The sequence below is a fragment of the Lissotriton vulgaris genome, chromosome 4_1 (assembly GCF_964263255.1).
Source record: "Lissotriton vulgaris chromosome 4_1, aLisVul1.2, whole genome shotgun sequence".
Lineage (NCBI taxonomy): Eukaryota > Metazoa > Chordata > Amphibia > Caudata > Salamandridae > Lissotriton > Lissotriton vulgaris.
The window spans coordinates 1981062619-1981083369 of NC_141691.1; the positions used below are offsets into that span (position 1 = coordinate 1981062619).

At 42.3% G+C, this 20751-nt stretch overlaps 1 protein-coding gene across 1 annotated transcript in view; it reads right to left on the reverse strand.

The window, feature by feature from the left end:
* Positions 1-20751, reverse strand: part of LOC147724775 (ly6/PLAUR domain-containing protein 2-like) — a 153274-nt gene that overhangs the window by 132006 nt on the left and 517 nt on the right. The window lies entirely within an intron of this gene.

A 20751-nucleotide genomic window follows, 5' to 3' on the forward strand; every position in this document is an offset into this window, starting at 1 on the left:
TAAAAAATCTTTTGATGTTGATTGTGGTTTGGTAAATTCTAATACACTTGTAGTGACCCAAACGTTTGGTTCCGACAGCTGTCCCCAAATGGCCAGGCTCTGTTATTAAAGTGTTGCCTTTGTAGTTCTATTATAAGCCCAGTACCTGTCTTCTCAACTCTATCCAGTTGCAATTGGTTCCCTCCTATAAGCCCCACATAGCCTCGACTAACATTAATAATGCACCACCTATGCGCACACATGGCTATAACTTGGGTGCTGGTTTGCTAGATCCATTCCCTTTGAGCACTAGGTTTGACACTTTAAACTCCCTGACAAATTGTGATTGACTCTATGCAGCTAATAAAGTTACTCCGTCTTCATGTGGCGTAGTTGCGGGAAAAGCGGGATGGTAGGCCAACCCTGAGATATTAAGTTTGAACATACCAGGCGTCTTCACCGAAACAAGTGATTTGATCTGGCTTTAATTCAATAATCAATCTCATATAATTGTTTTACAGGAGACTTGGGATCTCTCTGCTTCATTTTGTTTAGATGAATTAAGGACTTTAATGTACTAGCCACCCAATCCTAAGTAAGCCGAGTCTAAGGTGGTTTGGCCACTCTGATTTTCCTTTCGCTTAAAGCCCAACTCATAGAACGTGATACAGGCTGTCCTTTTATTCTGGAGGTGCAGGTTAGGTTTTCTTAAACTTAACATTTTTTTGCTCATTAATTTTCATAATGTTAATGCATTATCAAGTAACCTGCATGTTTTACTTGCTTCATAAATGTATGTGTTGATTAGTCTTCTGACCCTTTTTTGTTTCTATTAGTGGGTGATCTTTTATTCGTTTATGTGAGATCCGGGCTTAATGCACCCACCAACTCCTGGGGTTTGTTTTGCTTGCACATGGAACACTCACACCAAGGTGAATTTTTAAACTCTTTAATTAATCAATTTGACCTGTTATTTTTTGCTTGAACCCATACTTATTTAAGGCGCCATAAATATGCCCCCCAATTTTATAGGGTGTAGCACCATAATTGATTTTATATTTGTGTGCTCCTCCTTATTGAGCTCTGTCCTTGATTTAAAAGTGCATTACACTATTTTTAGTGATCACAACCCAATTGGTATTGTGCTGGGCTGTAAAAGCATGGTTGGCATGACCCAAAGCAAAGCTACCAGGGAGGTGGTTGTCGTTGCCCAGGGGAGGAGACTTACATGGACACAAATAGTTCCCTTGGACTTTCAGGATAAACTGTTTATAGTTGTGGCGTCAATCTTACCATTTAATAAACGGCCGAAGGGATGGACATTTTAGGAGCATTCGATAACATGCTTGGATCTGTCTATCAGATTTTCACTTCCCTGTCTCAATATCCCCTTACAAACACCCCAAAGAGATGGTTTAATACCCCATGTTCTCAGGCACTTAGGAATTTAATCAAGGCACTAAAGACATCTCCCAGATACCCAATTGAAACTTGTCGCTTAAATTACAAGCCTGAAATTAAACGGGAGGAGGCATGGGAACAGCTTATTGACCCAGTTACCTAGCAAAGAGAAGCTTATTCTGGGATATTATTAACCGCTCTTTGTTTGGCCAAACTGATAGAGGTGAGACTGTTCCTACTTCACGGCAGAGTTTGTGGGTGAGCCATTGTATCAAAACTTGTTGTCTCACTCTTCCTCCTGCGGAGGATAGTCCATTTAAGCTTATAGCTTGGGCATATCAACTCTGGCTTTCTCAGTTGAGGAAGTAAAAGCAGAAATACTAGGGTTGTCTAAAAACAAGGCTCCTGGCCTGGATGGGATCCCTGCTGATCTGTATTCAAGTGAACCGGAGATTTAGGCCCCTGTTCTTATGCAGACAAGGAATGCAGAGGTTAGAGCATGCCCTCCATCCTCATGGTCTACCTTGATCATTTTCCTCATTTTTAAAAAGGCGAATAAAGAGGACCAGAAATGATATCGGCCCATCTCCCTAAATGACTCTTTGGTTAAGGTTATTGGGAGAGTGGTCCTCAATAGATTACTAAAATAAGCAGATAAGAACCATGGGGAATATGCAGGTAATTTTCGTTTTACGATTCTCAAATTGCGATTTTTAGGGAATCGCAATTAGAGAATCTCAAAACGAAATGTAGGTAGGATTAGCAATTTTTTTGCGAATCCCACTTATTCCTTATTTGAGAATTGCAAATTGAGATTCGCAAATAAGGAATACCTTCTCATTCATTCCTATGGGTTAGAAGGCCAATAGGAATGAAAAGGAAGACATTCTCAATTTGCGATTCTCAATTAGAGAACCGGAAATTCAGAATGCAATTTCAGGGTTGTAAGGGTGTCAATAGGACACCTTTTGCATCCCTGAAATTAACATGTGTGCACATGTGGCCCACATACATGCCCTAAGGGCATGTATGTGACCCACATGGCACTTTGAAAAATGCCAAAAAGTGAATTTTTCAAAGAAATCGCAAAATACCACCAACCTAAAGTTGGTGGTATTTTGCGATTCCTTAAGCCAACATTCGGACAACTTGGGTGCTTTCTACATTGCATTTAATGAATCGCAATTTGCGATTCCTTAAATGAAATAGCAAAATAAGGAATCGCAAATTTTGCAATTCCTTATTTTGCATGTGGGTTTAGGGCCCACATGCATCAATGCCATATGCAATTCCTTATTAGCGAAAAATAAGGATTCGCTAATAAGGAATAGCAAAAGGCTATGCATGAAGAAATCGCTAAAAAAGTTAAGATTTTTTAATATTCCTTAATTGCGACTCGCAAATTGTGAGTCGCATTTAAGGAATACCTCCCCATTCATTCCTAAGGGCCTAGAGGCCCATAGGAATGAATGGGAAGACATTCTCAATTTGCGAATCGCAATTAGCGAATCGAAAATTGAGAATGCAATTTCCAGGGTGCAGGGGTGTCCAAAGGACACCCTATTGCACCCCCTGAAATTGATCTGTGCACATATGTTGCGCACACACATGCCCTTATGGCATGTGTGTGCGCAACATGAAACTTTGAAAAATGCACAAAAGTGCATTTTTCAAAGTTTTTGCAAATGACCATGAAGTTGAATTTGCTACTCCTAGTAGCGAAATCACTATTTTTTTTACTTTGATGCATTGCATTTAATGCATCTCAATTTGGGATTCCTTAAATGCAGCCGCAATTTAAGGAATCTCAATTTAGAGATTCCTTAAATTGCGATTTTTGCATTTGGGATGATGCATCCCAAATGCAAAAATACCGGTCGCAAAGGGGCAGATTCTAAGAATCTACCCGTTTGCGACCGGTTTTTAGCTTGATGCATGTGGGCCCATATCCTTATGGACCTGCAGTATGGCTTTAGGCTTGGTCTGAGTACTATCGACCAATACCTACATTTCCACCTTTTTATGGATAAGTATACGATCTCCAAAACAGGTTCTGTATATATGGCTTTAATTGACATGATGCAAGCCTTTAACAGAGTTATTAGAGATCAATTATGGGCCACGCTTCCGTACATAGGGTAGATCCTAACATTATAGTTTTTCTTCGGCATCTCCATAAGATGTCAGCAGTAGTATGTTACAACAATGATGGTTCTTGTTCTGATCCTTTTAAGGTGCAGTTTGGGGTGCAACAAGGATGCATTTTGGCACTGTTTCTGTTTACCTTATATCTAAATGGACTTGAACGGCACCTATTAGACAATGGCCAGCTTTTCCTGAGGGTGGGTAAATGGCCTCTCCCTGCACTATTATATGCAGACGATGCCGTGCCCGTAGCCAGAACAGGTGTGGCTTTATAAAAGTGGATTCTTTTGTGTCTTTTATGAGTGCCTTGGACTTAGCAACACATCATAATATGTCCTTTGTGATGGTGATTGGGCCTAGGAAGTCTAGAGTAAAATCCTGTGTGCACAGGGTCAGGTGTTGGCTAAATTTCATTCCTTCTCCTTTTTAGGTGATCAATTTGATGATGCATGATTTTGGCTTCCCTTAGTTGCCATTAAGAAAAACGTGTTTGCTAGAACTACCACAACAGTTTCCAACTTCGCCTCGAGATTAGGTAAGAAGCCGTTGTAGGCACTCCTTAAAAACTATCAGGTTAAGTGCATCTTATCAGTGGACCTTGGTAGCAACATATGGGGTTACAAGGAAGGGGCTGCGCATCATACATCTGAAAACAAATCTCTATTGCGTCTTTTTGGTGTGACACAAGGCACTCTGCATTCATTAGGAGTTGAGCATTTACCAGACACTCTAGCTCCTTGTCCATTAATGAGAAGGGCTTTAGGTTAGGAACGGCCTCTTGGCCAAAGACAAAGCTTTATCAGGACATTATAAGGGATTTTGTGTCCCTTGATTATGCTTAGACAATTCCTTGGTTAGTCCTACTATGCACTAAGCATACGGTCTTTAGCACACATAGCACTTCAACATTATTTTTACTTGCAAAGGTTTTTAGTAATATTCAGCATTTTATGTCTGCTTTTTGGAAAGGTTTTTTTTAACTGTACAATAAATATGAGGACGACTATGATTATGGTTAAGGTATGTTCAAACCGCACTTCCCCCTCTGGGCCACCCTGAACTCTTTGAAAGACCTGAATTGATAGTAAATTGATACTTGTATAGCGCACTACTCAACCGCAAGGGTCTCAGTGAAGGCGGATCTGAAATGCACCCAGACGCTTTTGCATTGACAGGTCAAGGTTATAGAGAAGACGTAGAGCTTTCCAAATTATCTGTTCAAGTCTATTGTATGTCAAAAACTGTCCCTTTGATGGAAGCTTATATTACCAGGGTTAGTTTCTATTACCATCACTTCTTGCTGATGAGGTTTGGGTTGAATCATCATTACACTGGCTTTTAGACTTACCAAAGGGCCCAAATACATGCATGAATTACAGACCGCGTGATTGCGATTTAGCCTCACCAAAAGGTACTTTACACTTTGTCATTTTTTCTGAGTTTTATGTGAAGCCGCAAAGAGCTCTTATCTTGCTCTTTTTAAAAATCGACATTTTCACCAGGTATGTCCGACCTTAATATTTTTTTCAACTATTGGAAGAGAATTTCCCACTTTACTCTGTTTACCTTTTAGCTGATAAATTACATGACAAATTGTCCTGTTGGTTCATGACTTTACATGCTGCCTCATGTCCAGGATCTTTTACAGAGACAGGTTAAGTCAGATCATGGCTGTTTGTCAATTATCAACTTGACATGTTTACAAATGTATTTGTGTTGATACAGTTTATATCACAGATTGTAATATTTTTTATGGAGTTTGTACAGCCTCAGCAAAGAACCTCCATACCTGAGGATTAGGCAAGGTGTTCACATATCTTGCAGGATGGCCACAAATGCTAAACACTCCTGCCCTGAGCTAAGTGACCAGTTCTTTCTTGTATTGAAACACGCTCTAATTGACTATGTGCTCTTCAGCAACTGCTAATGAAGTTGCATTTTTGCATATCTCTTTTGGGAGTCGTTAAAGTGCAGCCTTCCTGCTGTCCTTCTTTAGTATCTTCCGTGATTTTGCAGGGTGTGGGGCAACGAGCTAGTCCTGCTTGCAGGGTTCACAAGGTGGCTGTACTTGGAGTTGTTTCTCTTGACAACTTATCTATTTGGAGCAATGCAAATTATATCCAGCATGGGATGGAAGGCTGCCTCAAGGACTGGTGCGACTACTCACTTTGGTCTGCACCACCTTGTCAATGTGTGGGCACATTTCTCATGTAATGCAGGGTTACTTTCAGATTTGCATTCACTGAGGTTTGTGGTCTGCGTGTTAGGCTACTTCTTGTCCATATGAATGTGTAACTTTGGATAGACTATGACTTCTTCCAGGATGCCCCCACCAAGGTGAAACTTCATAAGTCTAGGCCTTCTCGGTGGCACTCATATGCCATTACTTTGGATTAAGAGACACTGATTAGTTAGTTGTTTGCTTTCATTTATTTACCAACAGGAGGAGTGAGAGGATATTTGATACTTCATACCACAACTAGCCCTCCCTGTATTATGTAAATGAAATAAAAGGAAGCAGATGAAGTTTCAATTAGCCGGGAGAGAGCCTGAATAAAGTACTGAGTCACATGCAAAATTACTTTTTGGGTAAAAAGACACAGGGCCCTCACCAATGCAAGGTTGCATGCTTCATCATCAGGTGTGCTCCTACCCCAAGCGTCCAGCTTTGCTAAGGGTGGGCTCAAAAGAGTAAATGAGCTATTTAAAGGGGTGGGGCACACTTTTCATTTTCTCATACACACCACGATCTATTAATTAAGCAAACTGCTCAGCTAGAGGTATGCACACTAGACTTGCACCAACCACTTTTTGGTGCAATTGATCACTAATATTAAAATTGCCTAAGGCATACCATTGCTGTTTCTATGTGGTAACCCTAAAACAAAAGGGCAGGCTAGAACAAAGACATTTTTGAAAACATGAAACATTGCAGAGTCCATCTTCTAATCACATCATACAATGCATCAAACACTGAATGCTGTGATCCACCAATTAACATATGTTTAATTGCTAATTTTGCAACTGTAATTGCTATTCTTGCACTGAGCCCTATGGTGGCTTCTTAGAAACAAATACTGTTAAAAAAAAGTTATTTTTACTGTCAATAACCAAGTTACCCCGTGAGACCCCATTTGAGTTGATGGTTACTAATTTGAATACCCGACACAAAAAAATAGCAAATAGCTGTACCGTGTTTTTTTCTTTTTACTTTCATTACAGGTCAAACATTGCACTTGGATAGGGTACTTTCCCCCTTTGCCACCTACTTGGGCTAGGATTTCAAAGTCACTTACCTTTGTATTCCAGCCATAGCTGACAACCAGAAAGTTAGGTATTCTGAATAGGGTTATGGAGCTAGGCCCCTTTTTGTCTTGATGGAATGCTGCAGACCCAATCACAGCTAGTTGATGCTTGAAACATCTTGACTGCCTATTTGATGTTAGAATCCTAAACATCTTTAATGGTGCTGCATACTGCACAAGAAACACTTTTGAGACTATAATTCATAGAATGGCGTAAAAGGAAGAGCCAGGGATTGGCGGCAGTGGCAAGACAAGATGGGCGCTCGCTATAGCTGCTCCAGAAACACCGATGAGCCGTTCTTACGGAGGGACGCCCATTTGGCAGAATGCGGCCAGAACAACTATGTTAATAGGCGTCAGAAGCTCCTAGGGATCGACAGGGTATGTTTTTACACCTTTAATTGGTCTAATTAACTGTTTTATTGCCTTTTCTCTGCCGCTCCTGGCGCACTAAGCACTTCGGCCAACATTTTAAGAGCTTTTAGCCTGTATCTTCTGGGGAGATGACAAACCAGGGATTATTTCCTCTATTTCTTCGACAAGGAGGGCTGAATAGACATGTGACATCTGTCTAAACAGGTGAAGGCTGTTTTAATTTCTTCATTTGACTTTATCATGTTATATTCAATAATACATAGCGATGTTTAAGGGCAGTTTGAGTGGGTCCTTAGCCTATGCCTCTTATATGTATTCTACAAAGGTGCATTAGTTGATATTGGATTAGCCTTTATTGTGACTCTATTTTTCACTCAATTGGTCTGTTCTATCGGATTACCTTGTTAATGCTGTCCATTTCGTTTCTATTTCGTCTTTGTGGTCACTAGAGGGCTATTTATGCTAACCTGCTCATTCCTGTGGCCACATTTCACCCCTTGCTACCTGAACCTTTATGGTTGGATAAGCATTATATTTACTGTGGGTTTTTTATTGTGTGTTCTTTAATTGTTCATTGTGTTATTTTCCATGTGTAACTTACTATTGTGTCATGGAATGTTGAAGGTCTTCGTAATCCTGTTAAGAAGCAACAGGTGTTGTCACATTTATAAAAATTAAAATGTCAAATTGCTGTATTGCAAGAAAAACATCATGAAGAACAGGACATAGCCTCCATGCGCAGACAATGGGTTGGGAGTGTTTTCAGCTGCCCTGCTGTAAAAAACAAAAACTGTGTTCTTATACTCTTTCATACATAGTTAAATATTCAATTGTTTAATGAGTTTAAAGATGATACTGGAAGAAGACATTTGTTACATATTAGGATAAAAAATACCCAGTTTTCTATTTGAAATGTCTATTACCCTAATGGTTTCGATTTGCTATTCTGGAATGATTTTTCATCTCTGTTATCTTCTCATTCTTTAGATAATCTTACAGTGGAAGAGATTGTAATCAGTTTATGGCCCCCTTTTTTGATCGTAGATCTCAGACTAAGTTTATTCCTCATAAAATACACAGAGCCTTTCAGAGAACCATATCCTCTAAAGGGTTAGTTAATGTTTGGAGAACCTCTCATCCAGATGTCTTAGAATTTACTTTTTTTCTCTCCATAACTGTCATTCTAGAATAGATTACATATTTTTCACCCGAACTATTCTCCAATTCCTGACACATGCCGGTTCAACCCTCATTTTAGATTATGCTTCCGTCATTTTACATTTGGAGTATCCTACCCCCATTTCCCTTACTCGCAGGTGGAGATTTAACAATGCCCTTCTGCTTGATAAACAATTTACAGAACATTTTACAATTTTTTTGCACCTCAGACATGCAGATGAATTTCATTTGGGACACCTTTAAAGGAACTGTAAGGGGCTTTATAATAGATTTTGTCGCAAAAAAGAAGAGGAAGGTTCTTAAGGACTCTGGGCAACTTTTAAGGCAAATTAAAGTATTAGATAATGAATATTTTTTTTATTCTAATCGCAATGATACTTTGTCTAAACTTAGGGCCAAGCTGCAGTATGACAAACAGTCCTGGGACAATGCTTGTGGTAGCCTACTCCAGTTTAACCTTAAAATAAAAAAGCAGAAATCTAAGATTGTTGCTATAACCGACACAGATGAGATTAGGCATATTAGTGACTCCAAAATATTAGAGTGTTTCTCAGAATATTATACGAAGTTATATACCCCAGAATTCTCTCCTTCAACTGAACAGTTAGATGTTTTTTTTCAATAAATCCCTAAATCTCCAGATAGCATAGTAGATTAATCGTCTCTTGATACTCCAATTTCTGAGCAAGAGATTTTAAATGACATCAACCAACTTCCAAAAGATAAAACACCCGGGCCTGATGGCTTTTCTGTGTTCATTTACCTTCATGACAAACATCTTTTAATTTCTAAGTTATTACTTCTTATTGCTAATTTTTTGAACACCTGACGGACACAAGGCTGTTTTTTTAGGCTATGCTTTGTCTGCTCCCAAAAAAAGGTAAACATCTTTCTCAATGTAGTAACTATAGACCTCTCTCACTGATTAATACGGACTGTAAGATTTTCACCAAATTATTGGCACTCCATATTTATCCTGTCATTCTCATTTAGTTGACTTACAACAGTCTTGGTTTGTGAAGGACGCTCTATTTCTAATTCTAGAACTTTCCCTAACATCATTCATTTGGCCTCTAAACTGAATTCCCCTTTAGCTGCCATAACTCTTGAAGCAGAAAAGGCTTTCAATCGGGTGAATTGGGAATTTATGTTTGGAGCATTAAAATGGCATGGTTTTAGTCCTCATTATATTCAGTTATCCTATTCAGAACCCTCTACCTCAATTTGGGTCAATCGTAAGCAATCCAGCAATTTTTCTCTTCATAAAGGGACTAGACAGGTCTGCCCTTTATACCCAATTTTATTTATTCTATCACTAGAACCCTTTTTAGAAACAATTTGCCGTTCCTCAACTTTTTCAGGCTTCCACTTTAAGGACATCGATAAAAAATGTACAGCATATGCTGATGATATTTTTTATATTTATCCTACCACAGCACATCACTACCCAAGTTCTTATCATTACTAAATTCATACTCAACAGTCTCTGGGTATAAATTCAATATAGATAAATCATCAAAGGCCTTGCCCTTAAACAAATACTGCCTCCCAGATATGTTTAAGGACTCTGGATTCACATGAAACTCAAAAAAATGTATTAAATGTTTAGGTATACTTTACTCAAATAGCATCAAAGAAATTATTAAAATTAATCTCAATGGTATTATAAAAAAATAGCTTTGTTGGTGGAGGGTTGGTCCCTTCTAGATCTGTCCTGGTGGGGTAGACTAGCTATAATTAAAATTATGTTATTACTGATTGTAACATTTTAGTTGTCAATGCTCACAATCATATTTCCAGTTACTTTTTTAAAACCACTCCTTGGTTCAATTCTTGTGGAACATACACAAACCTCGGATCTCGTTAACCCGTCTTCATCAATCCAAAGACGGTGGAGGGGTTAACTTCCTGAATCTTAGGCTATACCATTCTGCCTTCACACTGAAATATATTTGGACTTTCCTCTCGTTAAATCCAAAAGAAATATCAACAGTTTGGGGTCAACTGGAACATGCTAAATATACACTATTTGCTTTCAGGGAGATGGTTCCCATTTCTCAACCCCCAAAGGCATGTTCTTCTACAATACTTACCCACTCTATAGCTATTATTAAACCTTTAATAATTTCCTTCAATTCATGTTCTGGAATTATTTCACAAACTCCAATTTGGTACAACAGACACATAAAATTAAATAATAGAGTTCTTTAATTAAAAGAATGGATAAACAAAGGGATTATAACCGTCGGTCATCTACTTCTAAAGGTTTGCTCTTATATTTCTCCAAAATCCAGGATAAATATGACATATCTTCATACTGCGCCACTCATTACCAACTCCTTGGGACTCTTCTTCTTCTATATATTTCCCAATACTCCACTTCTGTTTCCATACACAGCCTACACCTTTTACATTGGATTTCTCTTCTCTTCACTAATGAAGGCTACTGGCATATATAAGATTTTGATCGGTTCTTCTGATTTTCAAGCAAAATAGAGCTAATGTGGGAAACTGATCTTCATCAAGAGTTCTTCTCTCAAACAAGGAATTCAGTATGGGCAAGATCCACACTTCCTTTCGTTTGGCAAGCACAACCCAAACATTATATTATTTCTATAACAGATTATTCTTAACCCCCATGAATTTACATAAATTCAAGTTTTCTAACAATGCCAAATGCCATTCTTGTTCTTACGAGAAAATTGACCTTTAAATATGTGCTTTGGTGAAAAAGATTTAGCTACGCATATGGGTTAAGTTGAATGGAATGTTGTCCAGCTCACGCTACCTCTATTCCTTTAATGATCAAAAAAGATTTATTATGGTCGCCACTCACCTCATTCTTATCCAGGCAACCTGCTCAATCCATATCTATGGTTATTAGTTATGAACCCCCATAAAGACTAGAATGTTTATTAAATGTTTATTATTATTATTGCACTGCTGTTAATTTTTGCACTATAAATATATGCAATATCCTACTTTCTTATTTTCTTTTTTTCTTTCTTTCTTTTCTCTTTATTCTTCTCTCTTTTCTTCTCTTTTTTACTGTCTTTTCATTCTTTCTCCTAAAAATGAATAAAATGCATTTTTTCAATATTGTGTTCATATTTTTCAATTCAAGTTTTTAGGGTCCTACTTTAGTAGTGTATGCTTTACTAATTCTGAATCGTTCTTATACAAATATATTCATCTTCTAATTATAGAAAGATGTACATCCAGAGGAAGTAGCGTCACTCTTTTGTGATACCGCCAAGGCCTTGAGTGAACTCTTCTATCTTCCTAACACGGGTCCTCGTGCTGGCAAGCCCAAACCTAGGCAGAACCCCTATGCCTGGTACACAAAAAAATGTAGGGAGATGAAAAGTTCCTTAATTTGCGCTGTGAAGAGCAGGTCATTGGACGACATACGACTGGCTAGGAAAAACTACTCACTTACTGTGATTGCAGCAAAGAAGGAATGGGAGGACTGCTTCTGGGAGGATCTGAGGAAAGCAAGTTTGAATAGGGATGCAAGAGGTTTTTGGACCCTTTTAAGATCTAGAGACAGGCCAGACAGCACACTGATGATGTGCAATATCCCCCCACAGAGCTGGGTTAACCACTTTTCATCACTCTACACTGTAAGCGACCCACCTACTAATAATGCACCCCTCACAGGAATTCTTATAACGGGATTAGAGACCGATCCTTTTACTGAAAGAGAGGTGCTGGATGCAATTAAACCCCTGGTTCCGCTAAAAGCAGCGGGGCCTGATGGGTTACCAGGTGATATAATACGGGCAAGCCCCAAGGAGTGGGGGACTCTTATATCCTCTCTGTTAAATGCCATCAATGAGGGCGCGCCCATACCTGAATCCTGGAAGGGGGCAGAGGTTGTCCCGATATACAAGAAGGGGTGTCGGGACAATCCTGCCAACTACCGGCCAATAAGTTTAATTGACTCCACCCAAAAACTGGCGGGGAAGGTGATATTGCGAAGGATGCTCAAATGGATGGACAACAACAACATTCTGTCGGACCTCCAAGCTGGGTCCCGATCTGGTACCGGGACCATCGAGCAGGCCTTCAGATTAACTCTTCTGCACTGGAAGATGGTGGTGGTGGGCGGGGGTAGTCTATACCTGGCCTTCATAGATTTAAAAACTGCTTTCGATCTGGTTCCCAGACAGAAATTATGGAAGGTCTTGGTGGACCTAGGGTTGCCCTCTTACATTCTTTCTCTACTGTTAAAATTTCATGATGGCAATTTTGCACAGGTGCGTTGGGGCACGAAGGGCGAAAAAATAGAAAGAATTCCCGTAGGTAGGGGAGTCCGACAAGGATGTGTCCTGGCGCCCACTCGCTCTATGTAAACGGAGTGGTTGAACATCTGCTTGGCACTTCCTCGGACGCTCCCTCCTTGGCAGGCAAACGGATCCCTACCCTGCTTTTTGCGGACGACACCCTCCTCATTTCAAAGTCCCCTATGGGTCTGCAAAGCATTTTAAATAGCTTCTATGAGTTTTGCCAATCGAGGGGGTTAGTAATCAATACCGACAAAACTAAATTTCTGGTTATGAACCCCCCAAGGAAACTTGGCAGACCCCCGACCCTGAACTCAGAGCCACTAGAGAGAGTTTCCGAGTTTGACGATTTGGGTGTCCGCCTCAATGACTCCCTCTCTTGGAAAGCTCATATCTATAAAATGCTACTGGGTCATAAAAGGGTAGGAGGAGCCCTTCTTAAGAAACATCGCTCCTCATCTTGTAAACCCATTGCCCCAGTGGTGGACATATATAAAGCGAGAGGGGTGAGTGCTGCATTATATGGGGCTGAGTTGTGGGGTACCTGCAACTTGGATCCAGTAACCAAATCAGAGAATATGTTTCTGAAAGATCTGATGGCCCTGCCACGAAGCACTCCAACTGTGCCAGTGCTATTGGATCTAGGCTGCAGACCCATTGGGGATCAAGCCAAACTCCGTCCACTTCTTCTTTGGACGAGGTTGTGGCGGGTGCCCGAATTAGCCTCCTATGCAGGGGCTCTGTCTGAGGTCATGGATACGGCTGGGTGGTCTAGGATCAAATGGTTGAGGGATGTCAAAAGATTATTAACGGAGATAGGGTTACCTGATGCTTGGTCTACAAAATCTGCACCACCCAAGGCCACTATTAAAAAACTGTATTGGAATTGGGTTTCTGCGAAATTACACCAAGACTCACCCCATTCCAATGCAACAGTAGCTTTCACGAGACTTAAGGATGTGGCGGCATACGAACCCTATCTAGACATTATCACCATCCCGTTTGACCGCACACTGTATTTTAAGTTTCGTGTGGGGACCTTACCAGTAGGGGAGTTAGTTGCCCGCTGGAAGGGCCTTCAGCAATTCTCACCCTTTTGTGCATTATTTCCAACTCGTGTAGAGTCAGTTGCCCATATTTTCTTTGAATGCCCGGACTATCGTGTCCCGCGAATCCGTTGGCTCAAACCACTTTGTAGATTGCTGGGCATTCGCCAATGTATAGTAGTAATGCGTATTTTAATGACCGACACAACCCCTGCGATTGTATGTGCTGTGTCAAAATTTTTGAAATGGGCTTGGTTGATTTGCAATAGAAGGCTTGCTGTTTCAATGTAATCCTTGTTTTAACTTGTTCATTAATTATTGTATCTGTTTTTATGCAACTGTGTATAATAGATTGTGTGATATTTTTTATAGATTGTATGTTTGTATTGCTTTTATGGTATTTGTATACTGAAATAAAGCCTATCAATCAATCAATCAGAAAGATATATTGCTCCTTAATTATGTATTTATATGCGCTTGGCTTGACATGATTGTGTTTTTATTTTACAACTTGTAATTGCTTTTTTGTATTCTCTTCAATAAAGCATTTCGAAACTTTTTAAAAAAAGGGAGAGTCAGTATTTTGGATGACATTGACCAGGACTATCGCAATGCAGTGTGCCAGATTTGAACCTAAGCGGAAAGAAGGGCATTCAACTTGTCCTGGACACCGAAAGTAGACTGTGATGAAACTCTAATCTTGGGATCGTGTGCAGGTCCTGCTGAAAAGGTGAACTTACACTAGTACTATAGCGTACATGCAATCTCCCACTAAAGATTTTCACAAATCCTTTGATAAGAAACAAATGGTCACAAGTCAGCAGCTTTAGACAGCCACTGTAATAATCACCTTGATAAGGTAATGTCTTTCAAGAGACTCCTTTTTACTATACCCTTGTCTGGGGTGAGATACTGGATAAGAATCACTGAGCTGTGTACTTTAATCCTTTTTAAACTGAACATTTTTAGCCTATGATAACTAACTAGAGACTTGACATGCGTCAATCAGTGGCAGATGAGCACCACTGACAAACTTCATGACGAGTTTATTCCATAGCTACCTTCCTTTATCAGTCCAGGATCGGTTATCCTTACTGGAGGAGTATTACACAGGTTATCCCCCATCATTCTACCTCTCTACAAAGGTGATACACACAGAATTACATTGATGCCCCCGCTCCCCACAAGGTGATTCCAAACTTGTGACCCTTTCGCCACCTTTGTGCATCTAGGTTAAGGAGCTGAGATAAAACTTTATTAAGAACTTGTGAACCCCCTGAGGCGGTCAACCCACATTAATTCTGCATCTTTACACACTCACATGTTTTGCTAATCATGCTACATGCTTAACAGTTTTACCTTGCTCAGTATCTTTAGATCTGGCAACACCTCCTTCAACTGAGAGGTCACCTAGAATCAAAATATTTCTGTCAACTTTTAGATTTTGTATAAATGTTTAATTTGTCTCTCAGTATTTCCAACATAAATGCACCAAAACTATATGTCTGGTATAAACCCCTCAATGCAGTTAAAAATGTTTGTGTTTTGCTGTTTGATAAATGCATACACTAATGTACTAATGAGTGTTTTATTTTACACTCCACACTTTTTGTGATTCCTAGGGAGTCACATATAGACCTACCTCATTAATATTAATAAAATAGCTCTCAGTTTGATACCCATTGGGAATTGCAAGAATCATATGGATGGTGGCCTGCTGGGGTCAGCAGATCACCCTGTCAGTGATTGCTTTTAAATGAAGCAATCTATTTTTCTTTTTTTTAAATGCAGCCCCTAAGGGATACGTTTTAAACAAAGAATGAAAAGTTTAAGAGTAGGCCGTGATTCGTGGGACCACTACCTGCTCTTGAAAAAAAAAAATTTCAACCATTTTCAAATGGGAAGGGGGTCTCTTGGGGGGCCCTTACCCTTTGTGAATGGGTAAACACCAACTTCAGGTTGAAGGTAATATGCTTAAGAAAATATCAATAATTTTTTTGTTCCTAAACGGGTAGATAACAACCTCAGATTCTCATCTGGGAGAAGTCTAAATCCAAGGTATTCAACAGCACATAAAAGTTGTGAAAAGCAGATTATACAGAGCAGTCGGATCTGATTGGCTCCTTATGTTAGCTGATACTGCAACATTATCAAAGTCACCCTGAACACTGTACCCAGAGTACCGAATCTGTCCCAGTCCCAGGCGCACAGATCTCATTAGAAGTATATGATCACCTTTCTTGATTGATGTCTGTACTGAAAATAACCTTGAAGAGAGAAATACAGAGTTCTGTAGCCAATGGTGCTCATATGTATCTCACATCGAAGAAATGGGGAAGTTGTGATGTTGAATTGCTCCCCATAAGCCTGGGTACCTTTTTTTCTGTGTAGATTTGAAAACCTGAAGCATGCCTGTGTCGACCTGGGTCTCCCTTAGACGTTGTAAAGTTGACAGTCAATGTACCTCCCGCTTCAGCGGAGACACATTGAGATCATTGAATTACCCCATACATTATGTGCCACTTCAAATCAATCAATCAATCAATGGCATTTGTAGAGCGCGCTACATACCCGTAGGGTCTCAAGGCGCTGGGGGGGGGGGGGGGGGGGGGGGGGTTGCCGCTACTGCTCGAACAGCCAGGTCTTCAGCTTCTTCCTGAAGGAGAGGTGGTCTTGGGTCAGGCGCAGGTCGGGAGGGAGGGAGTTCCAGGTCCTGGCGGCCAGGTAGGAGAAGGACCTTCCTCCTGTCGTCGCTCTTCGGATGCGGGGGACGGCGGCGAGGGCGTGGTTGGCTGATCGGAGGTGGCGTTTGGGAGCGTAGAAGTTGAGTCGGCTGTTGAGGTAGCTCGGGCCTTGGTCGTGTAGGGCTTTGTGTGCGTGGGTGAGGAGGCGGAAGGTGATTCTTTTGTTGACGGGGAGCCAGTGAAGGTCTCTCAGATGTCCGGAGATGTGGCTGGTTCGTGGGATGTCGAGGATGAGTCTGGCTGAGGCGTTCTGGATCCGCTGGAGTCTCTTCTGGAGCTTGGCGGTGGTACCGGCGTAGAGGGCATTGCCGTAGTCCAGTCGGCTGGTGACGAGGGCCTGGGTGACGGTCTTCCTGGTCTCGGTGGGGATCCACCAGAAGATCTTCCGTAGCATGCGTAGGATGTTGAAGCACGCTGAGGAGACGTTGTTGACTTGCCTGGTCATGGTGAGGGAGGAGTCCAGGATGAAGCCCAGGTTGCGTGCGTGGTCTGTCGGTTTGGGTGCGGTGCCCAGGGCGGGAGGCCACCAGGAGTCGTCCCAGGCGGAGGGCGAGGAGCCCAGGATGAGGACCTCCGTCTTGTCCGAGTTCAGTTTCAGGCGGCTGGTCGTCATCCACTCGGCCACCTCTTTCATCCCTTCGTGCAGGTTGGCTCTGGCGGCGGCGGGGTCGTTGGTCAGGGAGAGGATCAGCTGGGTGTCGTCGGCGTAGGAGATTATGCTGAGGTTGTGTTTGCGTACGATGGCCGCGAGGGGGCTCATGTAGACGTTGAAGAGAGTGGGGCTCAGAGATGATCCTTGAGGGACGCCGCAGGTGACTTCGGAGGCCTCTGACTTGAACGGTGGTAGGCGGACTCTCTGTGTTCTTCCGCCGAGGAAGGAGATGATCCATTCCAGCGCCTTGTCCTGGATTCCGATGTTGCTGAGGCGCCGTACTAGGGTGCGGTGGCAGACCGTGTCGAATGCCGCGGAGAGGTCTAGGAGGATGAGGGCCACTGTTTCTCCATTGTCCATCAGGGCTCGGATGTCATCGGTGGCAGCGATGAGGGCGGTCTCGGTGCTGTGATTGGCTCGGAAGCCGGACTGTGAGGGGTCGAGGGATCCGTTCGTCTCGAGGAAGGCGGCCATCTGCTTGTTGACGGTCTTCTCGATGACTTTAGCTGGAAACGGGAGGAGCGAGATGGGGCGGTAGTTCTTGAGGTCGGTGGGGTCTGCTGTTGGTTTCTTGAGTAGAGCGCTGAGTTCGGCGTGTTTCCAGCTCTCGGGGAAGATGGTGGTGTCGAAGGATGTGTTGATGATGTCTCGCAAGTGGGGTGCGATGACAGCGTCGGCCTTGTTGAAGACGTGGTGAGGGCAGGGGTCGGTCGGAGATCCGGAGTGGATGGAGTTCATCGTGCGGATGGTGTCTTCGGTGCTGATCGGGGTCCAGGCGTGGAGGGTGGTGGTGGGGGGTGGTTGTTCGGTCATGGTGTGCGTTGGTTGGTTGTTGAAGCTGTTGTGTATGTCCGTGATCTTGTTGTGGAAGTATGAGGCGAGGGAGTTGCAGAGGTCTTGCGATGGGGTGATGTCGTTGTTTCCTGCGCTGGGGTTGGAGAGCTCTTTCACGATGTTGAAGAGTTCTTTGCAGTTGTGTGCGTTGTTGTCCAACCGGTCCTTGAAAGCTGTTTTCTTGGCGGCGCGGATCAGCTGGTGGTGTTTTCGGGTGGCAAGTTTGAAGGAGGTCCTGTTGTCCAGTGTCGGTTCCCTTTTCCAGACTTTCTCGAGGGCTCGGCAGTTCTTCTTGGAGCTCTTGAGTTCGTCGGTGAACCATGGGGCCTTCTTGCTGCCGGGTCTGCTAGGCGGGGTCTTCAGTGGGGCGAGTTCGTCCGCGCAGTTGCTTATCCACTTCGTGAGGTTGTCGGCGGCCTGGCTGGGGTTCGCTGAGCTGGCAGGAGGGTGCAGGCTCAGGGAGGTGGCGAGCTGGTCTGCTGTGATCTTGTTCCAGCTTCTGCGGGCGGCCTGTTGCTGGTGTTGGTGGGTCGTCGTTCTCTTGAAGGTGAAGTGGACGCAGCTGTGGTCCGTCCATTGAAGCTCTGTGGCGTGGCTGAAGTCGATGTCTGTGCTGGAGGAGAAGACTGCGTCGAGTGTGTGTCCGGCGAGGTGGGTGGGGGTGGACACCAGTTGCTTGAGTCCGAGGTTGGCGAGGTTGTCGAGCAGGGTGCTGGTGTTGCGGTCGTTGTTGTTCTCCAGATGGAAGTTGAGGTCTCCCAGGAGGATGTAGTCAGCGGAGGGGAGGGCATGCGGGCTGACGAAGTCAAACAACTCCTATTTCAGCTATATAAATATCTTCTTCACTACATCATGGTCTTTAACACTACAACAACCACAGGCGTATTTTGCTTTATAAATGACTAGGCTCCAACCCATTCACCACAAGCCACTGGTTGGTAAGTAGCTGCCAGTAAATAGTTTGTCAAACATTCATTAGTATTGTTTTCAAATATGCAGCAGAACCTCCTGCAGGCAGAGCATTGCTTTGTGGTCTGTGAATACATCAAATTAGGAAACCCAAATGAAAGTCTTGAACCTTTCCACTGCCAAACAGTATGCCAGTTGCTCTCGCTCAATGGCACAGTAATTGGCTTCCGCACTACTGCCTTTCGCTACTGAGAGAGCGAGAGGCAAAAGCAATGGTGTTTCTTTGTCCTGACATAACTGTGAAATCACAGCCCCCAATCCAACTTGACTAGAAACAACACTTTCTGCCTGCTATAAATTGATTTAAAGCTGGGGCTGAAATAACGAGGGGGCATATTATCAAGGGTGGCGATAGTGAATTATGCCGCTTTAGCACCCGTTTTCGCCCGCTAAGCGGCAATAATTCTATCGCCCTATATGCAAGTTGTCGCTAACTGCAGTTCGCGACAGCTTGTAGGCGATAGCGAGCGGTTTGGGGCCCGCTTTGCATGTCAGCAATATTTATCACTAATGACATGCAAAGTGGGCGTTCCCAACCTGTTAGCGACTGACAGCAGTCGCTAACATCGATATCGCCTATTACCAACACATGAGTAGCGTTGGAAATATTCGCTAAGCGCGAATATCTCCAAAAACTAACGCCTGCTCAGACCAGTTCCTAGCCATGTTATTCATTGGAAGGTGGATAATGGACGATCCAAAATTGCACGTAGCAGCTAATGCCCTCAATGCTGATAAAAAATCTTCAACAGTTTCATCAGTTGTTTGTTTCTTCTTGAAACATTTAAATCTCTCCAATAGAACGCTAGGTTGAGAATTTGATGCTAAGTTTTGTAATCACTTCAGAATAATCATTAGAATCTCTGTATTGTCCAGATATGGCGTTAGCTGGAGGCGAATTATTAAAACCGTGCTGCCCTTCATTTCCCAAACAAAATAGCTGACTTTCTTTTAGGTTCAAAGCCATCAGCTCAAACTGCGATTAGAGCAAAATTATCTAGAAGGAAGCACGCTTGGACCATTGTCTCAGATTACAAACCGGGAGTTGAGTCATCCTACCTATCAAGTACTTATTCAATCTTCTGGAAGGTCAAATTTATGGCCCTAAAGGTAGGCAAATGGCCTTTTTTAAAGCATTTACCACAACGGCGGCACCTTAATCAGAAAATCGAATGTAGGGAATGCGGCTACCACTCTGAAAGTCTGGAGCACATAGCCTGCGCATGCCCAGCTCTGTTATATGACAGAAGGACCTTACTGAGAGCGGAGTGGATTAAATTTGCCGTTCGTACATGTCGCCAGGCAATATTGGCAGCTATGAATCAAGAAAATGTAATGCTGAACATTCGATTTACCAAATTTGTTGCCAGAGTGGCAAAAACGTTGGGGAAAGAAAAGGCAGCAATTCTTTCGCCGGTTGGTCCAGATATCACCCTGCAATAAAAACTCAAGCGGCCACCGGCCCCCTTCAGCAAGGCCCATATGGACACTGTGTTCAGCATTTCAAAACCAGCTGTCATATTGACTTGTCTCCCTTTTTTAAACTTTCTTAAAACCACTCCGTGACTGTCATGTTACTTAATGAACTTGATCCGTAAAAGACAAATGTACATTCGGACAATTTTTTAAATCTTACCCAATTTTACTACTAGACTACTGCACTGCTGTTGTACTAATCAAAGTTCCTTTTCGCCGCTCCTTAAATTAATACATGTACACGTGAGTCATATGGTTTTAACATTTTGTTATGATTTTAAGTACTCAAATAATAAATTTGAAATTTGAATTTGATTAGATAGTTCTCAAAAGATCTTAACCAAGCATTCCGCTAAACTA